Here is a 20,433-nt window from a genome sequence, read left to right on the forward strand (position 1 = left end):
TCTCTACTATAATGCTGTGTAACAACCACAAAATCTCTGTGATGCAACTCAAATTTCCTCCATGTGTCCCTCATCCTCCAGCAGGATAGCCCAGGTATGGTCTCATGGCAATGATAGAGGAAAAAGAGAACAAGTACTTTTTTAAGCCTCTAGTTGTCTCATGTTTGTTAACATCACATTTTCCAAAATAAGACATGTGCCTGGACTCAGAATCAAGGGGTAGGAAAATATATTGTCTCTTGATAGGAGGAACTGCAGTCAATTGGCAAACGGCATGGATACACGGAAGGGTAAAGAATTTATGTCATTATTTCAATCATTCTAACCTTCATACTAAAGTTTTAAAAATAAGCTTAGAATTAAATTTTGGGATAGGTTTTCATAATCATTGTAATACTGTATACATTTGGTATTTAATGGTTTTGCAATATCAGAGAGAATTTGGCATGTTAGAGAATATGCAAGACTTAGATTATGATTCCAATTCCAAATGTAAGATTTTGTCATTGATTTTAGTCTTTTGAATGATATTTGGAAAGTGTGAGATAAATTTACTAAGTTAGCAAACAGTACTGAAGGCCTAAGAGAAGTTCAGGTTCACTAGGTCTCAAGTTGAATTTTTAGATTTTCTAGCATTAAGTTTTGTGAAAATATCTTATTTGGTACTCTTCTGAAATGTTAGCCCTTCTAAAAGGCTTTCCCTGACCATTCAATAAAAAGTGACTATATCACTTTACCTTCTCTTCTATAGAGCATTTATCAGTATCTGGAATGATACCATATACTTGTTTATTACCTATTTTACCCACACAAATACAGTCTCCACAAAGGCAAGCATTTTGTTTTGCTTGCTGCTGTATCCAGAACACTTATAAAGGAGCTTGATATATAGTAGGTGCTCCAAAATTTGCTGAATGACTGAATAAAGCTTTGGTTTTAGGTCATGGCTTTGAAATACTTAAAGAGAAATTTTAATATAATAAATTTATGAATGTAATTCAAATCCTGTAAATTAATTAACTGAATTATAAACAGGGCTAATAGTTTGAGGAGTTCAGTCTGCTCAATTTGGGTTGACTAAATATTAATTAAAGGTTTTCTAGTCAGTGGCTAATAGTTTAAGGAGTTCAGTCTGCTCAATTTGAGTTGACTAAATATTAATTAAAGGTTTTCTAGTCAGTGACTGTTAAAATTTAGTGTGTATATAAATAGAATAATAGGATTTGCAAACTGGTCTTAAAGACTTAAAGGAAAGCTAGCTTGTTAAATGTTGTTTTAGTAATTGAATATTATTTTTAAAAGTAAATTTTAAGAATTAAAAAAATAAAGCAACAATACTGATTATTTCTGAATTAAAAAACTGTGCAAGGACTTAGGAATCCTCGTACTGTCCACACGAAGTCTGTATGATGCACATATCGAGGGGCATGGAGCAGTAAACAGCTGAGTCCCAGAGAAGGAGCGAGGAGACATTATTTACTGGGATTGCTGTCACTGTGGAGAATGATGATGGTGTAACATAGGAAATGTAGGGGTTGGGGTAAAATGGAGGGGGAGCCATCTTTAAAGAGATGGGTAAACATTTTCATGTCTTCAAAACTGAAATTGACTTCTGTCTCTCCAAAAACCCCATGATGAGTCAAGACATTAGAGTTGAGGAGAGAGAATAAAGGAATATTTAGGAGGAATTATGGTAGCATTCCTTTTATAAATCAATTGAAAAGAAGAACAAATAAACAATTTTCAAAGGCTTAATGATAAAGGTACCCACTGAGGGTGTTGGAATAGCAGTAATGGCAGTCACAATGACTCTGGTTTTCATCAGAGCAGAATCTCCTGTTTCTGGCTTTAATTATCTACCATTTTGGCTACATTGTCACATAACAACCACCTCAAAAACTAGTGGCTAAAAATAATTATTTTATTTTGTTCACAATTTTGTGGGCAAAGAATTTGAGAAGGGCTCAGCAGGACAAATTTCTGGTTCAGATTGTATGAGCTAGAAAAGATGGGACTGCGAGGTTAGCTTCCAAGAAGAATTTTTTAACCCACATGCCTAGTACCTTAGTGCTCTTTGATCTCTCACTCTCTACATGTTGTATCATTCTTCAGAGCCTCTACGTGTAGCTTGAGATTCTCACAGCATGATGGTCTCGGGGTAGTTGCCCTTCTTACAGGATGGCTGGCTTCCAAGAGGCAGAAAGTAGGAGTTGCCAGGGCAGTTATGGCCTACAAGTGGAACTGGAGTAGCATTACTTCCACTGACTCAGTTGGTCAAAGCACTCACAAGGCCTGCACAGATTTAAAGGAGGTGGCGATATAGACTCCACTTTTTAATGGTGCAGTGTCAATGTCACATTGAGTGAAAATGGCAGAGTAAGGACCTCTGAAAATTCACTCCTACATAAAAATAATAAGAACACTGAAAAATGGTCAGAATCAACATTTTCAGAACTCTGGAAATTAACCAAAGGGTTGCGCTAATCTGGGGAGCATTTATTCGAGAACAATGGCTAAAACTCCTTAAGAACTGCAAAAATTTCTGGCATTTTAACTTTCCATATTCCCATCCCCCTCTCTTCAGCCCCATGGTAGCCTTAAAAAAACCAATAGCCTACAATCAGTGAAAACCAGCATCCTGACAGCCACCGGAAAGGGTAGAACAGAGTTGAAGCACTCTGCAACATTCCAGAGAATTATCATTGTTTGACCTGTCTGTGGTTCCCTGAAAGACATCACTCTCAAAGCTGTCTTTATTTTACCTGACTTGGAGCTTGCTCAGTATGTAAAGCTTTTTCTTCAGAGAATTTGTCAAAAACAACAGAGGCAATTGTTGAACCTTGAAGCTGCCTGAGGTGGTAGATAGATTGCAATTGAGGTAGACAATAGGCTAAACAAAAAACTTAAATGGAATAACTGGAAAATGAAATGTCCATGGGGGCTTCAAAAATTGTAACATGTTCCTGGAAATCTGGAGGGCCATGCACATATATAGGGCTCTTTGCATGCTCAAGAAAAACCTGAGAAGTCTCTAACTTTTTATGTCTGACTAACCTCAAGGTGCTCTGCAAATAGGAAGTAAAGGCTAAGGTGGAGTTGTAAACTCTCTGCCTGAGTGTTGAGGGGGTGCCTCAACATGCACTCAGAGACCCTCAACAAAGACTAGGAGACTTATTGGTTTCAGACATGTAAGGAAATCTCAATCTAATCATTAGCTAACAGAGTAGAGACTCCACTGGCCACACATGACAAGAAATACAGATTTCACTGAATTAGTTTAGAAAAGTCACTAAGCAATCAAGAAACCCTGGGGAGGTAGGAGAAATTGATTTCCAGAGTTACCACATTATATTATTTTAAATGTCCACTTTTAAATTACGAGGCATGCAAAAGAACAAGAAACTATGGCGTATCCACAGGAAAAATGAGTCAATAGAAACTATCTTTGAGGAAGCCCAGTTGCTGAGGTTACTGACTTGAAATCAGCTATTTTATAAAGAGCTGAAGGAAACCACATCTAAAGAACTAAGGAAAAGCATAGAACAATGTCTTACAAGTACAGAACAGAACATCAATAAAGAGATAAAGTATTTAAAAAGAAACTTGCAAGTTGAAAAGTTCAATAACTGAAATAAAACTTTCAGTCGAGGTGTTCAACAGATTTTGGCAAGCAGAAGAAAGAATCAGTGGACTTGATAATAGACTGATTGAGATAATCTAATCTGAGGAGCAGAAAAAAAAAAAAGAAAAACATAGCCTAAGAGACCTGTGGGACACCAGCAGGCATACTAGCATATTCATAATGGGAGTCCTAATAGGAGAAGAGAGAGAAAAGACAGCAGAAATAATATTTCTTTTTTTTTCTTTTTTTTTGAGATGGAGTCTTGATCTGTTGCCCAGGCTGGAGTGCAGTGGCACGATCTTGGCTTATGCAACCTCCGCCTCCTGGGTTCAAGTGATTCTCCTGCCTCAACCTCCCAAGTTGCTGGGACTACAGGCACCCGCCACCACACCCTGTTAATTTTTGTATTTTTAGTAGAGGTGGGGTTTCACCATGTTGGCCAGGCTGGTCTCAAACTCCTGACCTCAAGTGATCCACCTGCCTTGGCCTCCCTAAGTGTTGGGATTACAGGCGTGAGCCACAGCGCCTGGCCGAATGCTTCAAAATAAAATGGCCAAAAACTTCACAAATTCAATAAAAGATATGAATCTACACATTCGAGAATCCCTATGAATTCCAAGTTGGATAAACTCAAAGAGATCTACATTTAGACAAACAATAATCAAACTGTCATCATGAAGAGAAACCCTCGAAAGCAGCAATATCATCACAGATCAGGAATCTCCAATAAGATTAGCAGCAGGTTTCTTATCACAAACCAAGGAGGACAGAAGGCAAAGTGTTGATATATTTGAAGTGCTAAAAGAAAGAGACTGTCAACTAAGACACTAAGACTTCTATATCTATCAAAACTATCATTCAAAAGTGAAGGAGAATTTAAGGCATTCCGGATAAATAAAAACAGACAGAATTTGTCACTAGCAGACCTGTCCAACAGGAAAAATTAGAGAGTCTTTCAGGCTAAAATGAAAGGACACCAAACTGCTACTCAAAACCATGTAAAGATATAAAGAACCCAGGTAAAGATAACTACATAGTTAAACATATATAAAGTACAGCATAAATTTATTTTTTCTTTTTAACTGTTTTTTCTCCTCTTTGATTTAAAAGGCAATTTCATAAGGCAATAATTGTATGTCTGTATTGATGGGCATGCAATGTTTAATGCTTTAATTTTTATGACAATATCTACACAAATAAGGGTGCATAGAATGGAGATAAATTGGAGCAGTGTTTTTTGTATTATGTTGTAATTAAATTGGCATGAATTTGAGCCAGTTTGTTTTAAGTTAAGATGTTAATTGTCATTGCCAGGGCAACTACTAAGAAAATATCTTAAAAAAATACAGTAAAAGAAATGACAAGAGAATTAAAAGGTACACCAGAAAGTATCTTTTTAACACAAAATAAGGCAATAACGGATGACTAAAAGAACAAAAAGGCATAAGGCATATAAAAAATAAATTTCAAAATGGCAGACACAAATCCTGCTTGACGAGTAATCGCATTAAATATAAGTGAATTAAACAGCATAACGGATTTTTAAAAATGATACAACTGTATCCTGGCCACAAGAGACATACTTTAGATTCAAAGTCACAAATATGTCGAAAGTTAAAAATGGAAAAAGATATACCATGCAAATAGTAATCAAAAGAGAGCTGGAGAGGCTATTCTAATATCAGACAAAATAGACTTTAAGACAAAATTGTTGCTAGAGATAAAGGAATACATTTAATAATATAACAGTGTCAATCCAACAAGAAGATATGAAAATTATAAACATATATGCACCCACGAAGAGAACATCAAAACACATGAAGCAAAAATTGACAGAAAAACATATGTGATGGGAGATATTGTTGTGGCCATCTTTAGAAAATATAATCTGCCACATGCACTAGAAAAATTACACTATGTTTAGTATTCATGTTATCTTGTTCTAGTAACTCTCATTTAGATATCTGTTATAGAAATTAATGGACTGATTATCCCTCAAATCTCAAGATCATTTATTAAGACTTCACATTAGCATCCAAAGGCTGAGGAGGCTGAGGAGTTCATATGATACAGCTCATATAATTTTAAAAAGAAAGTATCCTTTTATCTAGGTTTTTCATCTTTTATATATAAGCCTGCCTTCCCCTAGAGGTCTAGATATAATGTATTGATAGCCAGCTATTGAGGACTGTAGGTGATTTACTCACCTCCGACTTCTAGAGGCAAATTCTTATGGTCAACCAGGAAGCTGAGGCTTCCTTCACTGAACATTTAGAATGCGGTTATTCACCCAACAGTTGATACAGTCCATGTCATACTCATAAATTGTTCCCACAAGGGGACAGTATATATCAAAACGGACTAGGTGCAGTGGCTCACACCTGTAATCCCAACACTTTGGGAGGCAGAGGAGAGCAGATCACCTGAGGTTGGGAGTTCGAGACCAGCCTGGCCAACATGGAGAAACCCTGTCTCTCTTAAAAAAAAAAAAAATACAAAAATTAGCTGGGCGTAGTGGCAAGTGACTGTAATCTCAGGTACTTGGGAGGCTGAGGCAGGAGAATTGCTTGAACCCGGGAGGCGAAGGTTGCAGTGAACCGAGATCATGCCACTGCACTCCAGCCTGGGCAACAGAGCAAGACTCTGCCTCAAAAAAAAAAAAAAAAAAAAAAGTACGTTGATAGATGTGGTAGGTACATTTTCTAGAAATTCTCCCCATGATTCCAGGTCCCAATCCCCAGGACCTGTGAATGTAATTGGGTATGAAATTTGTGATTGAGTCTTGACTCATACATTGAGTCTTGTTACAGCTGTGTTACTTCATAACACAGTTGTAAAGGTAAACTATCAGGGTATCGAGTAGCCTAATCTAAACACATGGGCCCTTAAAGTAGAGAATTTTCTCCAACTGCTGGCAGAAGAAGAGGGCAGACGGGAATGTCAGAGACATTCAAAACGCAAGGCGGCTTTGATTCACCACCATTCCTAGCTTTGAAGATGAAGGGGACCACATGAAAACTGTGGATGGCCTCTACAAGCTGAGGGAGGCTGTCAGCTGCCAGTCAGAAAAGGAAGGGGGACCTCAGTCCTACAACTGCAAGAAATGAAGTCTGCCAACAACTTAAATGAACTTTAGGTTGAAGCAGATTCTCCCCCATAGCCTCTTGAAAAGAGCTCAGCCAGCCAACATCTTGTGAAACTCAGCAGAAAATCTAGCCACGTCCACCCAGAATTATGGCCTACACAACTGTGAGGTACTAAATGAGTGTTCTTACAAACTGCTTAGTTTATGGTAATTTGTTACACATCCATGGCAAACTAATACAGTGGATCAACAGAGTACCAATGTGGAATCCCCATTAATTCTTATCTTTCTTCTTCCCATGATCACATGAGTGAGCTACACAGATGTTGTATATAAAGCAAACATGAAGATGTCTATGACAAGCGATGGGCATTGCAAATTCAGGGATTTCCCCAACACAGACAGAAAGTCTATGGATTTAATGATTGTTGCATATGTGATACAGGTTTTATTATTGCTTCAAAACATTATGTTTCATTATGGAAGGGGGTTGGGCTGTAATCCTGGCTGGAGGATATATGAACTAAGAAAATATTACTACGTAGATGATTGGGGGAATATGTGAGAAATGAATACATGATATATGTGCACAATTTCAACTTTATTTTTACTGCAGCAGATAATGATAAGATGTATTTTCACTGAGCCTGTAGAATTTAAAGGGCTTGTCCAGGGAGATTTTTGAATGTACAGTTTTGGAAAGTTTTCAGAAAATGAATAGAGAAACTTATCTATGGTTGTCCTTTATTGTCCAATCTTCCCGCATTGAAAATAACCCTTTGTCAGGCACTGGTGATAACTATCAAATTGTTAGTCATTCTGTAGCCCCACTAAAGTAGAAAATCTTTCTGCTCTCAGATGCTGCATCTCTCTAATATTAGCAGCCTAACCTTGCACCTTGACATGAATCAACTTGTGGCTGGCTTTAAAATACTTAAGCAAATGCTTATTTGCATTGAATTTTTCATTTCTTTATACTATATCTCCTTGTTGTTCGTAAAGTCACATGCTTTAAAACTTTGGTTTGAATGGAAAAGAAACTTAAAGATACAAAGAGCTGAGGATGATCCCTAACCCACAAAATAAGAATTTTCCATTTCTGCCATTCATTGTGTCATTTTGTCATATTCTCTCTCTCTGTCTCTCTTTCTCTCTCTCACCCCTCACTCCTTTCCTCCTTCCTTCCCTCTTCAGCCTCCTCCCTTGCCCCTGTTTTAAATATGTATTCCTATCCCATTGTAATGCCAAAATGCTTTAGACTGAGCACAACCCTCACTTGAGCTTTTTCCCTTTTATCAGCTAAGCTTGGAATTTTTCAAAGGTTAGATATGATTAGTTACTGTGAAATACTAAGACAGACCTTCTGGCAATTGTCCTTTCATCCAAATGAAGGGTTGAACTTTCAAACAGTTCATTTACTAGGTACTGCACCTATTCAAATGAGCCTGCATTAATACAAAAATTTTTGAAACAAAGTTGTTGAGATTGTTTGAAAAATGGCCAGGAGCGGTGGCTCACACCTGTAATCCCAGCACTTTGGGAGGCCGAGGCAGGCAGATCACCTGAGGTCGGGAGTTTGAGACCAGACTGACCAACATGGAGAAACCACGTCTCTACTAAAAATACCCAAAAAACTAGCTGGGCGTGGTGGCAGGCGCTTGTAATCTCAGCTACTCGGGAGGCTGAGGCAGGAGAATCACTTGAACTTGGAAGGCAGAAGTTGCGGTGAGCTGAGATCGCACCATTGCACTCCAGCCTAGGCAACAAGCAAAACTCCTTCTAAAAAAAAAAGAAAAAAAAAGAAAGATAACCCATTCCACAAGAAGAAGATCAGTTTCCTTACAAGCAGATTATTCTTTTAGTCACAAATTTATACCTAGGCTTAACTTCTTTCTATGTTTTAGCTTTATCTTTATTCTTCTATCGTTCCTCTGCTGTGCTGGTGCTGCGGTAGAAATTATCTAGAGGAAGACCTGTATAGGGCAGCGGCAGGGCCTGGCTTAAGATGAGACCTGGAGAGTATTGCTAATAATTACAATGGGAAATGGAAAGGCTATCTTAGAATATTTTATGTGCTATTCATTGTCATCCTAGGTGCACTGGCTGAGCGCCATCAATTATACACATTAATGCAATTAGTCAAGATACAGAAGCTTGTATTCCAAATGAAAATTTCCTACATCTGAGGCATCTGTGTAAAAGGTAAGATGTGCTACATTTCCAAAACTGTGTCTAAAATTCTATTTACAATGGGTTACGAACTCAATACCCCTAGAGGCAAGGCAGGTAGACAATAAGGAAATGGTGATAACTATGATAAATTGGGTGTGTCTGCCCTATCTTTTTGTCTTGTTTTGTTTTGAGATAGAGTCTCCCTCTGTTGCCCAGGCTGGAGTGCAGTGGCGCAATCTTGGCTCCCTGCAAACTCTGCCTGCCAGGTTCAAGCGATTCTCCTGCCTCAGCCTCCTTGAATAGCTGGGACTACAGGCGTGCGCCACCATGCCCAGCTAATTTTTTTTGTATTTTTAGTAGAGATGAGGTTTCACCATGTTGGCCAGGCAGGTCTCGAACTCTTGACCTCAGGTGATCCGCCCGCCTCAGCCTCCCAAAATGCTGGCATTATAGGTGTGAGCCACCTCACCTGGCTGTGTCCACCCTATCTTAAGGAGAGAGCCATTCTCCAACCTCTGCCTTTTGTTGCCACACAGATTCTGAGACCAGTGTTGCCTGATCCTGATTCTTGAAAGAGGAAGCAGAAACATGGATTATTTTATTTGAATTCCCCCATATGTAAATGCTTGTTCCTTTTTCATACAAATGAAACATAATAGACAAGACAAACAAAACACTCCTATAGGCTGGATTTAGCCACTGGATCATTAATATCAAGGTGACCATTAAAATCAAGGGTTCCCATGGGAGACGGAACTTGCAGTGAGCCAAGATCGCGCCACTGCACTCCAGCCTGGGCGACAGAGCAAGACTCCATCTAAAAAAAAAAAAAAAAAAAAAATCAAGGGTTCCCAGTGATCTTGTTTCCCACATTGGTTCTCTCTCTTTTACTAGGTATACATGTTTAGTATACAGACAAGTATTTTCAGTTAGGGATAGGTGTGTATGTATATATATATATATGTATATAATTTGTGCAAGGATGTTATCTTTTGCATGAAAATCAATCTAGGTGTATGAACTGGGCCTGTAAAATTTATTGGAAGTCAGTAATAAATAAATATGACCACTGTGTTTATTTTACTGTCTTCTGATTAAATTTTGTGTTGACTCTGGGGTAAATTATCTGATATGCTGCAATGGGATATTTCCAGGAGACTTATTTGGAAAACCTGATTAGAACCCAGTAGAGGGTAAATGACAGAGTCCAGTGAAAGAAATCATTCTTGGAGGCAGTTGTTTTCACTCTTCATGACTATTTCTAGAAATAAGCTTTAGGGAAGGATGTTGCCTAACTAGGGCTTACTATAGAGGGATTTTCCTGTTCCTACTGGCAATTTATGTGGTTACTATGAATCAGTGGTAGAATTAGATGCATTTGTTGACTGAATCAATTGGAGTTTCTGTTTGTTTTAAATCAGGCATACAATATATCGTGCCTTACAATGACAATTAAATAGAGATTTAGAATCACTGGATTATTAAATGTAAGTGTCATAAGGACAAGTAAAATGCATCGACTTCAGGGATTCCCTGCCAGAAAGTCATGCTTACTGGATTCATTGCACAGCCGTATCTGGGACCCGCTCCCCACCACATCCAGCTTGTGCAGGGACAATCCCAGAAAGAAATGTAAAGTGGCTGATTACAATTTTGGAGTGTATTTCCTGAGACCCCTTACCCCTTTCTGACCGTGTAATTCATCATTGACATTAACATAATAATGATGATTGAGGTTTATAAAGCCTAGATCTTTAACATATGAAGTTCAGAGACCATAGCAGAGGCTGCTGGTGCCCTACCATCCCTTCTGTGTTCACCCGGACATGCAAAAGGCTGCTTGCTGCAAAAAGCTGCTACTATTACTCTCTGTCGGAGGGCTTTTTTTCCCCTGTGGTCAAAGAGGCAAGCTCTCCTTGTGTCTAGGATAAGGTCCCCAGAAGTAGCCTTTAACCAATGACTGATGGGAAGTTGATGGATAAAAACACCCCAACTTCTTTGACTGTCAAATTATGTATCTCTAAGACGTGACTTTGCATTTCCAGCAAGTTCCCATGTGATGCTTATCCTGCTGGCCAGGGACTACACTGTGAGAGCCACTGTACTAAAGACATTGAGCCACATCAAGGACTGAAGCATTTTAGGATTTGATCACGTGTTCTTTTCATAGAATAATTTTCTAAAATCTATTTTTACTTATGCCTCCTACCCACGGAAGTCAATTACTTGAAATAACTTGTAGGGAAAAAAAACTTTTCATTTATATTTTATCTTAGCCATTCCCTTACTGTGATTTTGATTTTCTTGCTGTCAAGGTTAACCATTTTGGTAGGCCTAAACTACCATTAAAAGTCGTTAGTGGTATAAATTTTCTAATAATTCAGAAAAATTCTATTGTATTATTTGTGAATCTAATTGAGTTAATGAGTTTTATTCTACAAATAGTATTTATAATAATAGGCCTTTCATAAACATAAGCACAAATTCTTTCATTAGTACATTTTTCCTGTATGTCAACATTTTAAATAAAGTACATATGTGAATTTTATGGCATTTTTTCATTTGTGATCATATATTTCTTTAAGGGAAATAGCAGATCACTTCAGATTCCTGTTAATTTTACCTGCTGTCATCTCCTACTTAAATGAGTCATGTCAAGTATTACGTGCTGCTTCTCCTGACAAGTACCTGAAAGTTGGAGCAATTTTCACACACTCTGTCCTATTCTTCTGTCATAGTTCTTCAATGCATTATGGGCAGGAAATGACTTTGACTGACGAGAAGAGTTAGTGGGAGGATGTTCAAATCAAATGGCACTTATCCTTGCCCTCCACCCCCTTATCTCTAAGAACTCCCCACAGATGGCTTACGTTGTCCTGGGCTGGTTTATGGTATAGTACCATTCTCTGCTAAGCTCTTGAACACCAGCTCATCTGCTTAATTCCAGGTCTTCTCTATCCGTTCTGGGCTCTCCTATCCTCTTCCCCATTGCTGTGCTTCACTTCTCCTTTTTTTCAAATAAAACTAACATATGGCTTTTGTGTGTGGCCGATTTCTAAATCTTGGAAATAACAGGGAAGGGAAAAAATGGTGACAACCCAGCCCAGTACCACAAACTTACAACAGAATATCATGCCACCATGTTCTCAGTTCTTTAGCTATGCCCGATCACAGAGAATTTCTCCTCAGGCCTCCATATTGCTTATATCTTTGCATCTTCCTCTTTCTGTCCCCTGCTTTCATCCCTTCCTCCCTTCTTGCTGGCCTCCCTTCTGGCCACCTTAGTCTCTCTTACTCTGTTTCATGGTGTAATTTGGCTCTCATTCATTTAAACTTTGAGCAAGGGTCCTCACATTTCTCTATGAACAAGTCAGTCAAGGCCCATCATCAAAGTATTTTTCTAAACAAAAGAGCTATCTACCTCTGAGAAGATTTGAATCATTCCCCTAGAGAGGATGAAGTGACCATAGTCAGTATTGTTTTAAGTACCATTTTAAATTCTCACTACATTTGTTAAAGGGAAGACCATAGGGAGGCTTACTGCTGAGAGTATTTTTGTGAATTGACACAGGTTTGGAAAGGAAAACTAAGGTGAATTAGGAAGTGCATTGCTGGCTTATGTTAAAGAAGAAAATGTTTAAGGACTCTTGCTAAAGATGGTAATGAAGGCTTTATTTGGGGAGACTATTGGCTATAGGTAGAGGAACCACTGCAATGAGGTCTTGAAATGGGAGAAGGAGACTGGGCTTAACTCTGACTCCAATAAGGCCAAGTGGGGATTTATAACCAAGGAGCAGGTTGAGGGTCAGTGGGTGGAAAATTACTAAAAGGAAACCTCAGGGTAAGGGTGACTCTTACTAGACCAACTCAACATAACTCCTGCTGAAGGCTGGCCAGGGTGATTTGATATCGAGGATGGGGGATGAGAAATTTGATTATACAAAGTGTGGGGGATTTTCAGTAAACTAACTTAGCCCCATTCTTGCTTATACTTGATTCTACAGGGACAAAGAGGGGAGCCCAAGGTTGGAACTAGGTTAAAGGAGGGAGTCTTTGTTACTTAGAAGTCAGATTCCTCGTTTTAGCTCTGCTTCTGTCTGGCAGTGTGGTCTTTAACAAGCCACTTAATGGCTCCCAGCCTGTGTTTCATTTGTAAATTGAGAGAATTTGTTCTGTGTCTTTCAAGCTGAAGCATAAGCCTAAACAAAACAAACAAAAATTCACCATGGCTCCTGCTGAAGCAAGGGAGGAGTCCAGACCTACCCCTTTATTTTTTTCTCTCCCATGGCCTCATCGGCACAGTTCTGAACACACTAATCTAGATGATTTTCATAAACAATTGTTCCCTGCTTTTCTGGAGCTTTTTATCAAAATTCAGTTTACTATAAATGCTCCTTATATGTCAAGCAGAAGCCTCTCAGGTGGAAGCCTGAGAAAGGAACTTCCCATGGCCTGACATAGCTGAGGAATTTTGGAGCATAGTCGTTTCATGTTTATTTATGGATTGTTTATGGCCCTAGGCTAAGCTATAACCAAATCTTCTTACTCACCATCCTATGTATTCTTAATATTTAAAAGTCTATCACAGGTCTGGTCTGTTTTGGAAATGCTGTACCTGTTGAAAAAGATTTTTTTTTTTTCTGGGAAAAGAGTCTGGGGGTCATTTTGATTGAGATTTGACATTTGGCAATAATTGATGAGTATGTTTTTTATCTTAAAATGCCTGTGTAATTGATAATATACTTAAAGAAATCTATTACATTAGCAGGTGATTCCATGAAGAAGGCAGAAATCACTTAAACCTCTATAGCAGGAATTTGTGACATACCACAAAACTGCCCCAACCCCTTGGGAACTTGATTTCCATTCACTTGTGGAGATGAGTCCCCTGCACTTGCCAGAGACCCATGCCAAGTGGGCAGTGGGGCAAAAAATGGAGGGTCATTCCATGAATGCAGGCACAACTGAAAGTAAGTTAACACCTCCAGAGACAATCCTTAGCCAATGGTGAGTAGGAGTAGGTAGAATAATGCCCCAGCCACTCCTACCTTTGATGGTATAATTTTGAAGAGCATTGTGTGCAGTTCTTCACAGTATCCTTAAGGAGACTGAGTCTCATTTTTCTATAGAAGTAGAATACATTTGATTTTTTCTTCCTTTCTCTGTCTCACTTTCTCTATCTCTCACTTTTGCATCCTGGGATTACCTCATAAATACTTACCTGCCTCCAAGTCCTTGCCTCAGGGTCTACTTTTGGGGGAACCCAAATTAAACTAACTTCCAAAGCTGGTACAACTTCCTATACTAATAATTAAATAGATGGTAGACTGATTTCAAAGCAAAGCTTTTGCATTCTGCAACTACTCTTAACTTTACATATATGTTATTGTTTCAATAAATTGTACTGTGTTCTTGAGAATACAATCTGAAGCAAAGCAGAGATATAGGTATAGTAATTCTATTTTTACAAGAATTATAAATTGAGATAACTGTGAATTATATGATTTTAGAATTTACCTTTTCAGCTTTCATGGAGCAAGTTTGTTGAGGGTTTTTAATTCAGTAACAAGAAAAATATGATGTGGTTTTATTTTTTTCAGTTAACTGTCCCCCAACTGTGTCAACACCCCTTTCCCAAAGATTTGATACTAACTTTATGACATCTTAGTCAGATTTCATGACATCTTAGTCAGATTTCATGACTCTCATCTTACTTTGTATTCCTGGAAATAATCATTTTATTTCAGAAAATTATTTTCTCCTCAGTGGGATGGGAGGGAATAATCAGTCTCCATGAACAGCGCCCAAAAGACTGGTGACTTTTCCACCTTCTGCATAGTTCTCCAGTCTTGATGGGAAAGCAGGGTGGTGTTGGTTGATGATAAGGGTGACACTGTCCTGGCACCTTCCAATAGACCTGATCTCCACTGTTGGTGGCTCACTGAAGACTCAATGAACTTACAGCGTGTCTTCAAATTGGGCCTTAAAATTCCATCTGCATCCTGTTGTGGTATGTTTACTTAATCTTAACAGTAAACAAATTTGTACTTCCTGAGTTCGCATCAGCAAGTCTGTTGTTAGAAGTCAGTTTGAGTTTTAGAAATTTATTAGGTATGATTTACTCATGAGTAAATGAGAGTTGGCTAAAACAGGTGGAATGACAAAATCAGAAGCATCAAAAATCATGGCTACAGTCACCTTATGACTATCCAGAATTAGAAGGCTCTATGCAGAGATTTGAGAAATGGCAACAAATGAAAGTGCCAGCATCTGTAGTTCAGCATTTGTAGCTGTGGAGTATGTAGATTCACTTTTACCTGACAGTCCTCTGCAAGAACCATTTTAAAATGCTTGGAATTGTATGTTAATAATTATGCAATGTTCTAGATTGCAACATGGGGATCTGCTATTGTTCATGAAAACTTTTATTTCTTGTTCTTTTTACCTGGGTTCCTATTTCAATTTATACCTTGCATTAAAAAGAATAACATTGAAAAATATAAACCAGAGACATAGGAAAACCAATGGAAGTGCTTTAAATTACTTCTCTTTAATCACTTTTATATCCAGCTGCTTTTATGTGTGGAACCTATTATTTTACAGAGTATTTCAATATTCTTTATGATTGAAAAAGAATGACAAAATGGTATATGCTTTTGGTAAGGTGCTTTGGCTATACTACAGTCTTTGATACTACTTGGCACTATTTCTAAGCCTGCATAGATTCCTTTACCACAAAAAGAATATGTAAATAGATTCATAAAATTCATCATGAGTTTCAAGCTCCATTTGGAATAGAAGCTGAATATGCACATCCTTTGGAAATTCTAATTCTTGGAACTGGATTTTTCATTGGAATCATGCTTTTGTGTTACCATGTAATTAATTCTTCTTTGGACATGGGTGACAATTTATTTGATAGAAACTATTGATGCCCATCGTGGTTATGATATTCCTCTCAAACCTTTAAATCTCATCCTTTTCTATGCTGGTTCTCAGCATCATGATTTACACCACATAAACTTCATCAGAAAGTATGCTTCTACATTTTCATGGTGGAATACAATTTTTCGAACACACTTTCAGTTTAATGTTTATAGTGAAAATATGAAGAAGTTTGAGAAAAAGCTGAATAAATATCTCATATAAACCTTTCTGAAGATATACATTTTCCTGAATTGAAACTAGTAGCTAACATTGCTTCTGGGGAGCAGAAATAAGCATGTGTCTTGGTTGCTAAGTGATAAAAGGAATATTAATAACCTCTAATTATCTTCCTAGTGGAGACTTTTTCTACTTTACACACAGATTCTGTATATGTAGGAATACACGGATAATAAGTATTTCCTGCAAAACTGGTCCCCTCTTCATCACCTCATTGCCTTACTCTCTCTCTTGCCCCACTTTCTTCTCTCCCTCATTTCCTCCTCTCCTTAAACTTTCCTCTTTCATTCACTGTCCCTTATTTCTCCCTCACTTCTGAGGGGCCAAATTGATTGTCTTCATATTACAAGGCTTACCCTTTTCTTGATAGTCTCTGGTCAATCAGCTTCATTCAGTGATTGCTTTGTGAACATTCCTGTGCATCGTAAGACATTTCCTATTTCCATCTGATATGGTTTGGCTCTGTGTCCCTACCAAAATCTCACCTCAAATTGTAATCCCCACGTGTCGGAGGAGGGACATGGTGGGAGGTGATTGGATCATGGCGGAAGTTTCCCTCATGCTGTTCTCGTGATAGTGAGTGAGTTCTCACAAGAACTGATGGTTTAAAAGGATGTGGCTTTCTTTGCTCTCTCTCTCTCTCCTGCCACCATGTAAGACATGCCTTGCTTCCCCTTCACCCTCTGCCATGATTGTAAGTTTCCTGATGCCTCCCCAGCCATGCGGAACTGTGAGTCATGTAAACCTCTTTCCTTTATAAATTACACAGTCTCAGGTACTTCTTTATAGCAGTGTGAAAATGGACTAATACACCATCAGAAAACTGATATCATTTTAGCTAAGATTTACATCTTTTTGGGCACTGTGTTCTGGCCACTCTTTCTCTGTTGGGTAGAAGAAATAGAAACTGCATAGATTTGGCAGACAGACTTTGGTGTAGATCCTGATTTTCCCACTTTGTAAGTTTGGCTAAGCTAGTTATTTTTTTCCATATTCAGTTTCCTCACATTAAGTGAGGCTAATAATAGCCACCTTGAAGGATTTTTGTGAGATTAAATAAGATGAACTATTTGATTATTTGTTAACATCTTAATTTGAAAACATTTTCTCCTGTGCCTCCCCAACTCCATTTCGTATTTCTTTTCCTGATGTTTTTATACATTTCCAAACAAAACCAAAGTACCAAATGACTCAGTCAATTTAAGCCCAAATACACAGAGTTCCAAATCTTCTTCATAGCTTCATTGTTTCAGTATGAGAATATTTCTTAAGTGGGCAAATTCTACTCCAGGAGGCTTCAGAATGGTCAGGATCTTTTTTTCTTATTTTCTTACACTTATTTCATTTAGATCCTGCATAATTCCTCCCAAGTTTATCCTATTACCAAGCAGTCTAATGGACAATAATGACAGGGAACCTTATATAACAGAGTAGTAAAGGTTAATGACAACAAGAGGTATAACATGAGCTGCTTTTATTTACTAGGAATATTAGTTGTTCTAGAATTTAAAGTCCAAAAGCATCACTGGAATCAATTTTCTAAGCATTAGTTTTATGTTTTATTTTTAAAAATAAAAAAGCATATATCATTTCAAGGAATATTATTATATGTTATTATAAAATTATATATTATATTATGAAATCATTTACATAATTTTTGCTTAAATTATTTTTTGCAACTTTATTGAAGTATAGATGATGGTTAGAATTTATATATTTACATATATTTTTATATATATTTAGAGTATACAACTTGATGATTTGATATATGTATACATTGCCACTTTCCCCATCTGCCACCACCTCCCCGCCTCAGCCTCTGGTAACTACCAAGCTACTTTCTATGTTCAACTGTTTTAGATTCCACATATAAGTGAGATCATGGATGTTTGCCTTTCTAGGCCTGGCTTATGTCACTTAACATAATGTTCTCCAGGTTCCTCCATATTGTCACAAATGACAGGATTTCCTTCTTTTTTATGGCTGAATAGTATTCCATTTTGTTTATGTACCACATTTTTAAAATTCATTCATCCATTGACAGACACTTATTTTGGCTATTGTGAATAATGCTGCAGTGAACATAGGAATACAGATATCTAGGGGGGAGAGATTTTAAAACAAACTGAGCCTCAATTTGTTGCTATTTCTTTTCTGTATGTAAACTCTAAAGGTTCCTATTCAATTTCAGTCATGTTATCTGATATGGTAGCCATTCACATTGGAATCTGAAAATCATTTCCAACCCATTTCTTCTCTTGTCCACCTCTACCATGGAGGCTGAAAAAACCTGAGACTCACTTTCCTATTCTCCCCTGCCAATGAGATATAAGGGAAGTTATTATGGGGCTTCATGGAAAGTTTGTACTTTCTAATAAAAGGAACAAGGTACATAAATGGCTTGTCTCAGTCTAATTTCTATGAATTCCTGCCTTTAAATGCTACTTTGTTATTGTGATACTTGGAGCTAGGAAAATCATCTTGAAACCATGAAGCAACCATTCAAAGAACAAAATCCCATATGCTAAGGATGGTCAAACATAACAGCAGAAAAAGCCTATGTCCTTCATGACATGGGTGAGCCACCAAACCAACCTGACATTGAGGTACCTCCAATGGTTTATATCATTGCAGTTTGTTTATTATTGTTGTTGTTATTCATATTGCTATTGCTTGCTGCCCAAAGCATTCCTCATTGATTAAATCTGGAAAGAGTAAGCTATCATGCCATTAGTGCTTCCACCTTAATCAGCTTAATTTCTTACACCTCACAAGATCTGAGAAGAACAGGTACATTTTGATTGTGGTTAGAGGGTAGAACATGAAAAAAGGAAAAAATAAATAATGTTCACCATAACGAGGGAAGCTTATTTGGCACCAAGGAAGACAAAAAAGGAAAATATACACTTGTTAGGGAAAATAAAAGGAAATGTAGAGTACATGTTTTGCCCTTTTAGTTGCACCTGGGTGCCCAGTTGATCCTGGGTACAACATTTAAAAAAAGTTGTGTTTAATTTGTAATTATATGCTGTTTAACATTATAATTGCATGTGAACCATGACAAATTATTAATTCCACTCTAGATCTCTCCTGTCATATAGACAGTGGTTTGAATGCTTAGGACATGGAAATCAATTTCTTGACTGGTCTAAGGTACACATCATTAGAAAAGAATACCTGTTGCAAAAAATTTTTAAATGTGAGTGATTTGTATCCTTTGTTGTTTTGGACTATTCATGCTCCCAGCCCTTTTCCGTATTTTATGAAGTCTTTAATCAATACCTATTTAAATCTTTGAGGAATGCCATCATGATCAAATTGGAACTTCAAGAAGTTTGAAAGATTTTCTCTCAATAGATTGAGTCACTGCCTTTCACCTGTTTTCCTACTTAAGGAAATATAAATTATGTATTTAAACATCCTCTTGCTCTTAGATATGGTATATATGCTTCTGGGACCCTTTCTGTTGGCACCTGTTCCTCTACTCTACAGTATTTCTCACTTAGAGGAAACCTAATAAATGTATATCTAAAAGATATTGCTCTATTGTGCATATATATTTTATGAAATAATTATTTGCTGAAAGTATTTTCAGAAGAGCTGTTTTAGGTAGGAAGATTTTCAAATACCATTTGATAACTTATATGTGAAATATAAGTTGATATATGTGAAATATATCAAATATATATATTTGATAACTTACTACCTTTCAGAAATAATAACTGTAAAGCAGAATATATCTTTATTTACTTTTACTTTTCCGAAGGTTTGATATATGCTTTCAGTCTTCAGAACCTGTACTTGGAATTCTGTTTATAACCGAGAAGTATGCAATGCTTTCCTATTTAAGAAACTCAAACCAGCGTATTGCTTTTTTGGTGGCTTTAATATTGGTTGAAATTACCTTTAATGTATGATGTATATTCAGTTGGTTGTCATAGAAAATATTATTCATTAACAGTTTTATTATAAAAGACAGTAATTGAAAATACACCAAATATTGATTTTTGACCAAATTAAATAAGTTCTTTTTCTGAGAGCTTTTCAGGCTATGAAAGTGTAAAGATGTTTGGAAACATATCTTGATATGTGTTCATTTTAAAGTATACTGAAGTTTTTCAATTGTTAATCAGTGCAGCACATGATGGGTGTTATCCATCCAACATGTAATACAATTTTACTTTTATAGCAATTGCCGAAATTGACTGAAGAGCCTGAGTAGAACAATAATCATGGAAGAAATTGGAATATGTGTAAATTGATCTGATCTGAAGGGCAGAAAGACTTACGAGGAATAAAAAAAAAAGTTATGGATCCATAAAGTAAAAGAATTTTTTTTTCAAAGTTTAGTTCACTATTATATACCAAAGAAAAGTGCCATCTGACTAAG

General features: G+C 37.2%; 1 protein-coding gene and 1 pseudogene across 8 annotated transcripts in view; both read left to right on the forward strand.

The window, feature by feature from the left end:
• Positions 1-20,433, forward strand: part of SYTL5 (synaptotagmin like 5) — a 222,773-nt gene that overhangs the window by 24,955 nt on the left and 177,385 nt on the right. For 2 of the 8 annotated variants that reach the window (XM_034949627.3, XM_063601882.1), the window contains exon 2: positions 8,802-8,909. The exons of the other annotated variants lie outside the window; for them this stretch is intronic. The gene's annotated coding sequence lies outside the window, so the exon portion shown is untranslated. The remainder of the gene's footprint in view (positions 1-8,801; positions 8,910-20,433) is intronic. 8 annotated transcript variants of the gene reach the window in all.
• LOC100990034 (methylsterol monooxygenase 1-like) lies at positions 15,124-16,028 on the forward strand (annotated as a pseudogene).

The sequence above is a fragment of the Pan paniscus genome, chromosome X (genome assembly GCF_029289425.2).
Source record: "Pan paniscus chromosome X, NHGRI_mPanPan1-v2.0_pri, whole genome shotgun sequence".
In the NCBI taxonomy this organism is placed as follows: domain Eukaryota; kingdom Metazoa; phylum Chordata; class Mammalia; order Primates; family Hominidae; genus Pan; species Pan paniscus.